This window comes from Rhinopithecus roxellana, unplaced genomic scaffold (genome assembly GCF_007565055.1).
Source record: "Rhinopithecus roxellana isolate Shanxi Qingling unplaced genomic scaffold, ASM756505v1 contig5737, whole genome shotgun sequence".
Taxonomy (NCBI): Eukaryota; Metazoa; Chordata; class Mammalia; order Primates; family Cercopithecidae; genus Rhinopithecus; species Rhinopithecus roxellana.
The window spans coordinates 14753-25643 of NW_022144272.1; the positions used below are offsets into that span (position 1 = coordinate 14753).

The following is a 10891-nucleotide window of genomic DNA, read 5'->3' on the forward strand; positions in this document are numbered from 1 at the left end:
CAAGAATGAAAGAGGTAAGATGCGGGCCTCCTCTCACTATTACTCCTGGGTATCTAGTAGCAAAATTTTTCTTTTTGTGCTCAAGAAGCAAACTTTGCTTTCAAGAGGCAAACTCTTGGCTCTGCTGGGCAAGAGGTCTTAGTTACAAATTGAGAAATTTTTTCAACGGTGGAATCAAAATGATTCCATTGAAATGAAAATTGTGTCTGACAGCTGACGACTTTGAACTCTTCACTCCTCTCAATCAAGAGACAAAGTAGGGATTCTGCTACTGGCTTGGGTGATGGAAACTGAGAAAAAAAAGGAGATCAGGTTCCTACTACACCAGGGGCTAAGGAAAAGTAAGTCGGATATGTCTAGAGAGCTTCTTAGTCCTCCCGTGTTTTGTGATTAGAGTTAATGGAAAATCACAGCAACCCCATTCAGGCAGGACATCTAATGGTTCAGACTCTTCTATAATGAAGGTTTCAGCCATCCTGCCAGGCCAAGCTCCATGAACCAACTGACATGCTATCTTAGGGCAAAGGGAATGTGAAATGGGTAGTGAAAGAAGGCAGTTACAAATACCAGCTTCAACAATGTGAGCTGCTGCAGAAACCACGACTGTAATAGTATTTATCTAATGGGTTAATAATATCTACCAGCATAGGTGGGAATAAAAAACAACCAAAAAACAAGTTATTCTTTCAAATGAAATGCTTAGGGAAAAAGAACAACTTTTACTAACAGAAATTTCTTAGCCTCTGGAAGGCCATTTGAGTCAGTAACATATGCCAGGAGACTTCAGCAATATCATGCTCCATTGTAGAAAACAGCAATCTGATCCTTTTCTCTCCTCAATCATTAATGAGATTATGCATTTGGGTTGCCATAATCCTCCATGGACAAGTACTTCCAAATCATATGCTCCAGTTTCTTCTCAAGGAGCTGAACGAAGTCTCGGCTCATACATCTGAAAAGACAGAGACATGCCATTAACTAAAAGATAGCCAAAGAACCTATGCTGTAGGAAGCACTGTGAAGGATAGAAAGATGAAGTTACAGTCAGCATGGAAATAGAAATTCACCTGCATGGTAAGAGGTAGTCTAGCTGGCAATAACAAATGATGGCGAGGGTGTGGAGAAAAGGGAACCTTCATATACTGTTGGTGGGAATAAAAATTACCACAATGACTACGAAGAACAGTATGGAGGTTCCTCGAAACTCTAAAAATGGAGCTATCATATGGTCCAGGAATCCCACTGCTTGGTATATGCCCAAGAGAAAGGAAGTCAGGGTACCGAAGAGATATCTGCACTCCCATGTTTGTTGCAGCACCATTCACAGTAGCCAAGATTCGGAAGCAACCTAAGTGTCCACTAACAGATGAATGGATAAAAAAATATGGTACATATACACAATAGAGTATTGTTCAGACATAAAAAAGAATGAGATTCAGTCATTTGCAACAATATGGATGGAATCAAAGGTCATTATGTTAAGTGAAATAAGCCAGGCACAGAAAGACAAACTTTGTACTTTCTCACTTATTTCTGGGAGCAAAAATGTAAAACAACTGAACTAATGGAGACAGAGAGTAGAATGATGGTTACCAGAGGCTGGGAAGGTTAGTGGGGGTGGAGCGTGTGGGAAGTGGGGATGATTAATAGGTAGAAAAATAGATAATAAGATGTAGTATTTCATAGCCCAACAGGGTGACTATTGTCGGTAATAATTTAATTGTACATTTAAAATAATGAAGAGTATAATTGGATTGTCTGTAACACAAAGGATAAAAGCTTGAGGTGATAGATATCCCATTTACCTTGATGTAATTATTACATATTGTTGTCTGTATCACAATATCTCACATACCCCAGAAATATATGCATCTGCTATGTCCGTACAAAAATTTTTTAAAAAGAAGTAGTCTAGCAAATACAAAGACTGTCAATCGAGGGACAATGTGCACCTCAGACTATGGTGAGAATGGAAGTCTCTATAGTCTTCGAAGAATGAGTTAGATTCAGATAACATTAGCCTAAGTAACTGTGGAGACAGCCGTAACTATGAGTGAGGACCAGGGTTTGAGAAACTCAAGGCAGGGGCTGTTCCCCCACGCTCACCCCCAGTACTCTATTGAGTCCAAGTGCTTAAAGAAATTGGACAGTTCCTATTTCTACCCACCTTGCTGCTTCCTTGATGATGGATTCAAAAAATACTTTCTTGACTTCTATAGGTCCTTGCACTCTTTTAAGCAATTTGAAGATCCTTTTGTATTCTGAAGATGTTTAAAAAAAAAAAACCTTCAGTATTATCAAATATAAGAAGAATAGAAGTGAATCTATATCTCAGCAATCATGCTTCATAGGTTAAAATGTTTTAAATGCTTAAATCAAGATACCCGCACATACAAATCTAAATAATAAAAAAGGACACCTGCACATACCTACGAATGGAACTCTTTTAACCATAACCAAGTAAGAAAAGAAAAGCAAAAGGTGTACTATGCTTTATCAGAGAAAAGAGGAACCACCATAAACTATGGCAAACTCAACTCTGGCAAAGAATGAGTCTCAACAGGTAACATGAATATCTTCTGAATCATAGAAAGAGAGCCTTCCTATAGTTTTATGAAACAGATATTCTTATACTACTTACTTCGTCCAATGCTTTGGATTTCCTTCACTATTTGATGTTTTATATCAGCATTAATTTCTTCTTGGCTTTTGGGTAAAGGGACTATTTCTCTGCATTTTAGGTCATCTCCAGAGAAATTGCTGGTAACAATTCCTCCCACAGGTGCATTGCTACCAGGTTTCTGCATCAGCTTATCTTTGCTGAAACCAGCGAAGTCATCAATCTGAGAATCCAATTGGATGGGTGGAATACCATCTCCTGTCTTAAGCTCTAGTGAAACAGATTTTGACAAAAAGCCATCAGTTGGTGTTTGACCATTTTCTTCCCCTCCACATAGATATCATGAATGACAGATCTGGAAACCAACTGAGAAGCTGAGCTGTGAGAAATGTGTGTTTTCATCACCCCTCTGGGTACATCTATGTGCTCCTCAGTTTCTAGGGAATTATTTCTTTCATAAATGGGAGGATATACCGGGGAAATCTGAGACCTGATGAACTGAGGCCAGGACACATAATACAATAAAACCACCTCTTATTTTCTGGCCCTATGAATAGATATGGAAATCAAGTAAGACAGTACAACTCTAAAGCAACATTCACAGATCCCTGGTACTCATGGGATAGTTTCAGTTTGTTATGCTTTACAAGTTGAAAGCAGCAGGTCTCACTTGATATCAAGATTTCCCAAATTTACTTACAAACCACCAGGCTTTACTGAGCTGGAAGCCAGACAGCTGGGATACACCTCAAGCAGCCTCCTCTCTACGTCAAATATATTCTGGGAAAATAGAGGTGGCCATTACTGCTGAAAGTTCTATACGCACTCCATCACCAAAAAATCCCTTTTAGTGTATGATTTTCCTCATCCTTCCTTTCTGTCTCAGAAAAGTGACTTTCTTTCACTTCAGGTCTGACACCTCTCATTTATTCATCGTCTGTGGCAGGCAGCATGCCAGGAGCTGGGGATCAGCAGTAAACAGCCCAGAGAGCAACATTCCCTGCCCTTGTGGAGCTCACATCCTCATGTGGGGCAGTCAGACAGCACACGCACAATGAGCAAATGAAACAAACAGCGTTGGGCTGGTGGTAGGGAAGCAGTCCACAGGCCTGTGGGCAACAGCAGCAGAGGGAGCCCCAGGAGTTGCCGCTGGTTGGGCAGAGCCTTCTGTGGAGGTACCCTTGGGCAGGGGCTTGAAGGAAGAAGCAGAGCTGCTGCACAGAGGCAGAGGGGGAGTTCCAGGTGGCTGTGAGGCCAAGGGTATGGGCTGGAGTGGGGATGGATCAGGCACTACGGGGTGAAGGACAGAAGCAGACAGAGTCAGGAGATGGATGCGGCCTGTGTGAGGAGAGGGTGACGGAGGCCAGGCCATGCAGAACCTCGCAGACCAAAGCTGGTTCACAGTCGGTTCTGAGTGCTAAGGAGAGTGGGAGGATGGGTTTTCAGGAGTGACATGGCATGATGTGATTTACACGCCAACATGAGGACCTGGCTTGCCGGGTTGGAGCGTATGTGTTCGATGGGGACAATAATGGGAAATGTGGAGGTATCACGGGAGCTCAGTGATTGATCATGGCAGACTGGAACAGAAGGAGAAAGAGAGATGCTGGGGTTCAGAAATTTTTTACAGTATTTAGAGAAGAGAAGAAAAAGAAAGACAGAAAAAAAGAATGATAGGGGTCGGATGCAGTGGCTCGTGCCTGTAATTCCAGCACTTTGGGAGGCTGAGGTGGGTAGATCACCTGAGGTGAGGAGTTCGAGACCAGCCTGGCTGATATGGCAAAACTCCATCTCTACTAAAATTACAAAATTAGCTGGGTGTGGTGGCTGGTGCTTGTAATCCCAGCTACTTGGGAGGCTGCAGCAGGAGAATCACCTGAAAGGAGGAGACTGAGGTTTCAGTGAGCCGAGATCATGTCACTGGACTCTAGCTTGGCCAAGAAGAACGAAACTGCATCTCAAGAAAAAAATGATAGGGATTCACCAATACGGACGAGAAATTAAAAAAAAAATTGTGGAAAATGGAAATGCTAGAAGGTTTTCATGAAGAAGCGAGTGAACAACTGTCAATGGTGCTGAGATTTAATGGCAATGTCAGCTGAAACCGTTGACCTTGACAAGGACAGTTTCTCTGGAGGGGATGAGACAAGAGGCCGACTGCACTGGATACAGCATGAAGAGGAGGTGAGGACAGGCTTACTTACTCTTTTCTTTGGACATGGCAGAGCCTGCAGTAAGGCTGTCTCCTGCTCCGTGTTCCTTGCCAACAGGGCCATCCTCTGCCTTTTCTGATATGAAGGACTGTCACATTCCCTGGGACGTTTAAACACGGGTTCAGGATCCACAGCCACCTTCTCTGTTTTATCGGTCATTGTTTCCTGAAAAACATCAATGAACATATTCCATTCATGACAAAAATCTAACAATCACAAAACGGCAAACTGTCTTCATATGTGTATACAACCAAGACTTTGAATCATTAATTTCACTTTTAATCATGAGCCAAGATTTACGAAGTCTCAACAAACACTGTTCTCAGGAAAAAGAAACCTAATTTTAATGTACACTAAGTAAAAAAAGAAGAAAGATGGTATAACCAAATCAGTCAGAATGCTTGCGGAATAAGCAGCTGTCATCAAACAAAAACAGATGAAAATATTATTACCTATTTGAAGATGTGTAAGCCAATCTGTATTAACCCTTATTAGGAAAAATAGATGTATAAAGCAATCTGTATTAACCCTTACTATACATTATGTTTTAAATTAAATATATTATACATTATATTATACATCATATATATTTAATATATAAGTATTTATACTTATATATTCAAATAGATGTATAAACCAATCTGTAGTAACCCGTATTAGGAACTCTTATTAGAAGACTGATAAAAAACTGATAACAACATCTGACAAGGACTTTAGAAGAAAGAAAAACTACAAGATCAAGGCAAAATACAAGCCAAGATCACCCCTGAACTCAGACACAAAAATTCCAAATTAAAGGTGAGCAAATAAAATGCAATAGTACTTAAAAAGGACATACATCAGCATGGTGAGTATATTGCAGAAAGACAACATAATGATTTAACATTTGAAAATCAATAAATGTAATGCACCACATTAACAACAACGACAACAAAAACAGGAAACACCACATGATCATTTTCATACATGGGTCAATGTTTAAAGTCCATTCGTGATAAAAAACTATCACCAACTTAGAAAAAAGGGCAACATTCCTATTCTGGTTAGCATATGTACAAAAAATAGTAAATGCGATACTTCGTAGTGACGTATCAGTATTTTCTTCTCCCTGAGTTTAAAAACAAGACAAAGATGTCCACTATACATTCACAATTTACTGGAGGTTCTAAAAGAGCAGTAGCATCAGGAAAATATAATAGGTTTAAAATTTGGAAAGAAATAAACTGTCAATATTCACAGATGACATTGTTCTGTACATAGAAAATGCAGAAGAATAAAATCATTATGTTTAATAAGCAAATTTAGTCAACTTACTAGATAGAATAAAAACCAACGGCATTTCCATATAATTAATAGCAACAAAAAATTAGAATATGAGATTTCAAATGTCATTAAAAACAGTACCAAAACCATCAAATATTTAAGAATAAATCTAACCCAGATGTGCTAGAGTACTACACAAAAATTATAAACATCACTCAGAGAAATTCAAGACTGCAGTAGATGAAGAAAAATATTCTTTCCATGCATTGGAAGACTTTTTTTTTTTTTTTTTTTTTTTGAGATGGAGCCTCACTCTGTCGCCCAGGCTAGAGTGGAATGGCACCGTCTCTGCTCACTGCAAACTCTACCTCCTGGGTTCAAGCGATTCTCCTGCTTCAGCCTCCCAAGTAGCTGAGATTACAGGCGCCTGCCATGACGCCTGGCTAATTTTTGTATTTTTAGTACAGACGAGGTTTCGCTATGTTAGCCGTACTGGTCTCGAACTCCTGACCTCAAGTGATCCATTTGACTCGGCCTCCCAAAGTGTTGGGATTACAGGCGTGAGCCACCGCCCCTGGCCGGAAGACATTATTAAGATACATTATTGTCAAGTCTCCTCAGAATGATCATAGCAATCATATTTAAAATTCCACTATGTTAACAAAAGTTTTTCTGGAAATTGACAAGCAGATCATTTTTTAAGTACATGGAAATTAAAGATTTGGAAAAGTCAAGTTTTTTTAAGTCAAGGAAAAGACAAAGTTTTTTTAAGAAAAAGAACTGGCTAGGTGCAGTGGCTCATGCCTGTAATCCCAGCACTTTGGGAGGCTGAGGCGGGCAGATCACAAGGTCAGGAGATCCTGGCTAACATGGTGAAACCCCATCTCCACTGAAAATACAAAAAATTACTTGGACATGGTGGCGGGCACCTCTAGTCCCAGCTACTTAGGAGGCTGAGGCAGGAGAACGGCGTGAACACAGGAGGCAAAGCTTGCAGTGAGCCGAGATCACGCCACTGTACTCCAGCCTGGGCGACAGAGCGGGACTCTGTCTCAACAAACAAACAAACAACAACAAAAAGAACTGAGTTAGTAGAAATGCACTACTATGTATGAAATTTACCATAAAGATAGAGTAATTAAAACAGTACGGTATCAGAGCAATGACAGGCAAATACACAAAGGGAAGAGGACACAGAGGCCAGAAAAAATCTGGCAATACAAAATACAGAAGAGCTGTAAATCAATGTGGAAAGGACAGTGCTTTTCATAAATGCACTTGATAAATGCAGGGAAAATACAAACCTTGACTCTTACCTCTTCCCACTCCACAGAACTTTGTTAAAGATGGATAGACAATCTAGTAAGCACTTAAGATATTGTCTTCACAACTATAGAATAGGCAAAGATGTTTTTAGTGAGGATAAACAAGCACTAACCATAAAGAATGAATTCTTTAATTAGACATAATTAAATGGAAAACTTCCATTCCTCAAAGACACTATTAAGATACTGAAACAAAGCATGTTTATAGATTATATATTATGTATTATATGGTATAGGCTATATATAAAAATATATATTAATTACACACACATATACATATATATCTGGCAACAAATGAGTGGAATCCAGAATATATCCAGAACTACAAATCAATTTCTAAAAAACAAACATCCCAATAAAATTTGGGAGGAAAGCTGAATATGCACTTCATAAGAGTCATACTCAAATGGCTAATAATCACATCAAATATATCTGGTCTCTGACTTTACTCCATTCCATGAGAATTTATTTCAGATGATTGGGAGATCTAGAAGAAAACTTAGAATATTATCATCATGAGTGTAAATGAGTTTAACCATTGTGAAGACAGCGTGGTGATTCCCAAAGGATCTAGAACCAGAAATACCATCTGACCCAGCAATCTCATCACTAGGTATGCACCCAAAGGATTTTAAATCATTCCACTATAAAGACACACGCACACGTATGTTTATTATAGCACTATCACAGCAGCAGAGAACTTGGAACCAACCCAAATGCCCATCAATGATAGACTGGATAAAGATAATGTGGTACATATACACCACGGAATACTCTGCAGCCATGAAAAAGAATGAGTTCATGTCCTTTGAAGGTACCGGTGTCAGCAAGCTAACACAGGAACAGAAAAAACAAACACCACTTGTTCTCACTCATAAGTGGGAGTTGAACAATGAGAACACATGGACGCTGGGAGGAAAACATCACACAAGCAGGGCCTGTCAGGGGTTGGGGGGCTAGGGGAGGGAAAGCATTAGAGAAATACCTAATGTAGCTGACAGGTCGATGGGTGCAGCAAACCACCATGGCACATGTCTACCTATGTAACAAACCTGCACATTCTGCACATGTGTCCCAGAACTTAAAGTATAATAATAATAAAAAAAAAATTGTCATAATGGCATTGGGTGAGGCAAAGATGTTTCTTAAAATAATAAAAAGCAAGAGCCATAAATAATACACTGATTAATAAAATTAAGAGAATCTGTTCATCTAAAACACATTGAGATCGTGTAAAAGCAAAAAAGATTTATAGAAGATACTAAAATTGTATATGTATTTTTATATATGTACATATATGCCTGTGTGCATGGGTGTATAACTCAAATACAGAATATATGGAAACTACAAATCCATTTTTGAAATGCAAACATCTTAGTAAAAGCTGGGGGAAAATACCTGAAAAGGAACTTCATAAAAGACAAGTTAAATGACCAATAAACACATAAAATGGTGCAAAACAACCAAAAAAAAAAAAAACATAAAACGATAAATAGCTGGGTGTGGTGGCACTGCAAGCCAGCCTGGGCGACAGACGGAGACCCCATCTCAAAAGACAAACAAAAATCAATACATAAAAACAATTTTCAAAAGGTGCTCGATCGGCCGGGCGTGGCTCAAGCCTGTAATCCCAGCACTTTGGGAGGCCGAGACGGGTGGATCACGAGGTCAGGAGATCGAGACCATCCTGGCTAACACCTTGAAACCCTGTCTCTACTAAAAAAATACAAAAAAAAAAAAAAAAAAACTAGCCGGGCGAGGTGGCGGGCGCCTGTAGTCCCAGCTACTCGGAGGCTGAGGCAGGAGAATGCGTAAACCCGGGAGGCGGAGCTTGCAGTGAGCTGAGATCCGGCCACTGCACTCCAGCCTGGGTGATAGAGCGAGACTCCGTCTCAAAAAAAAAAAAAAAAAAAAAAAGGTGCTCGATCTCATTAATCAGCAGAGAAATGCGAGTGTAGACATAAGTGAGATCACTTGCACCCCCATCAGACTGGCTGGAATGAAAGACTAACTGTATTGCGAGTTTCCAATGTGGCACAGCTGGAACCTTCGAATATTTCTGGACCCCCATTCCTGCACAGACACCTGAGGCTGTGGCTGAAAGGTCAGATAGAATCCCCGCGAAGAGTTCCTTCAGAATTGAGATCAACCGACCGAGGAAAAGCACCCCAACCTTGGGCAGAACAGCGTTCTCAAGGTCACATGACCTCCTTCATGGCTGACACAGAGCTCCCTGAGTCTCTCCATGGGCTTAGAGAATCCAAGGAACAGCACCCCATTCCCCTGCGGCACCAGGAGAGAGCACCCACAGATAATAATTTTAGAAACCTAGCACCAAGAGAAAGCATATAGTAAACGTCTACATCAGGGAAAGCAGAACCAGGTAAAAGCTACACATTCTACCTGAGAGTGAGCAACATTGAAGGACAAATGCGCCCCACGGCCGACACTCAGCATCCTAGGAAGAGTCCCTCGGGGGTCGAGATAAAGCCCCCAACAGTGACCCCACAAGGCTGCGATCATGCGTCTGGGCACAGCCACCCCCACCAACGTTCCATGAGCACAGACATGGTCCCCAAGGCAGAATGCCCCTCAAGACGGCAACTGAGCGGGAAAGAAACGCCAGGGCACCCAAGGCCGACACAGGCAACCAAGGTATGCCCCCCATCCCCGGGCTCAGGTCATTTCAGTAGGAAAAGTCCCTAGCATCACCGGAGAGGGGAGCCCACAAGAAAAGCCCCCAGCCCAACAACATAGCCGAGACCGGGTGCCCACGGAAAACGCTCCCCCATGGCTAACACAGGCTCCCATGGCGGTGTTCCCAGAGCGGAGCCACTTCCCCAAGGGAGCCCTACCACACACCGGTCAGAGAACACCACAGAAAAGATGCTTTCCAAGGAAAAGGACACTTTCCGGGATGAAATTAAAAGTATCCAGGGAAAAACTGCCCACTCATAGTCCTGAAGTCCTGACCTTGCTGGAAGAGAGACGTCGGCACCTCACAAAATGGCAGTGAAACTGGCGCCTCCCTACTGGTGGCACTTTATAGAACCTGCCCTCTGGGAGTTGTGGGAAATGTGCCCCCTAGGGCACCTGGGAGTGATGTGCATGGGGAGGCGTCTCACCAGAAGCAGCGATCCGTTTGGCCCAAGGAGGATGGAAGGAAGGGAAATAGCCAGCCACAGCGTGCCTGCCCCAGCCGAACATTGGGAACCTGTTGGGGGCACCAGGGTCCTGAGGAGAAGCCTCGTGCCCCAGAGAACCAGGAAATGCAGCCTTCTCCTTCGCTGACTCTGTCGCCTTCTACAGGCGACCTTTAGTAACAACTGCACAGCAACATAAGCAGAGGAACACAGAACCTTCTCACACAGCGGGATGAAATCGCCTGGGTAACATAATGAGTCCCCGGCTCTACAAAGCAACCAACCAATCAAAAAAAGAAGAGAAAGAACAAGAGAGAGAGAGAGAGA

At 41.7% G+C, this 10891-nt stretch overlaps 1 pseudogene; it reads right to left on the reverse strand.

Moving 5' to 3' along the window:
* Positions 1-852: 852 nt before the first annotated feature.
* LOC104655359 lies at positions 853-4992 on the reverse strand (annotated as a pseudogene).
* Positions 4993-10891: the final 5899 nt, after the last annotated feature.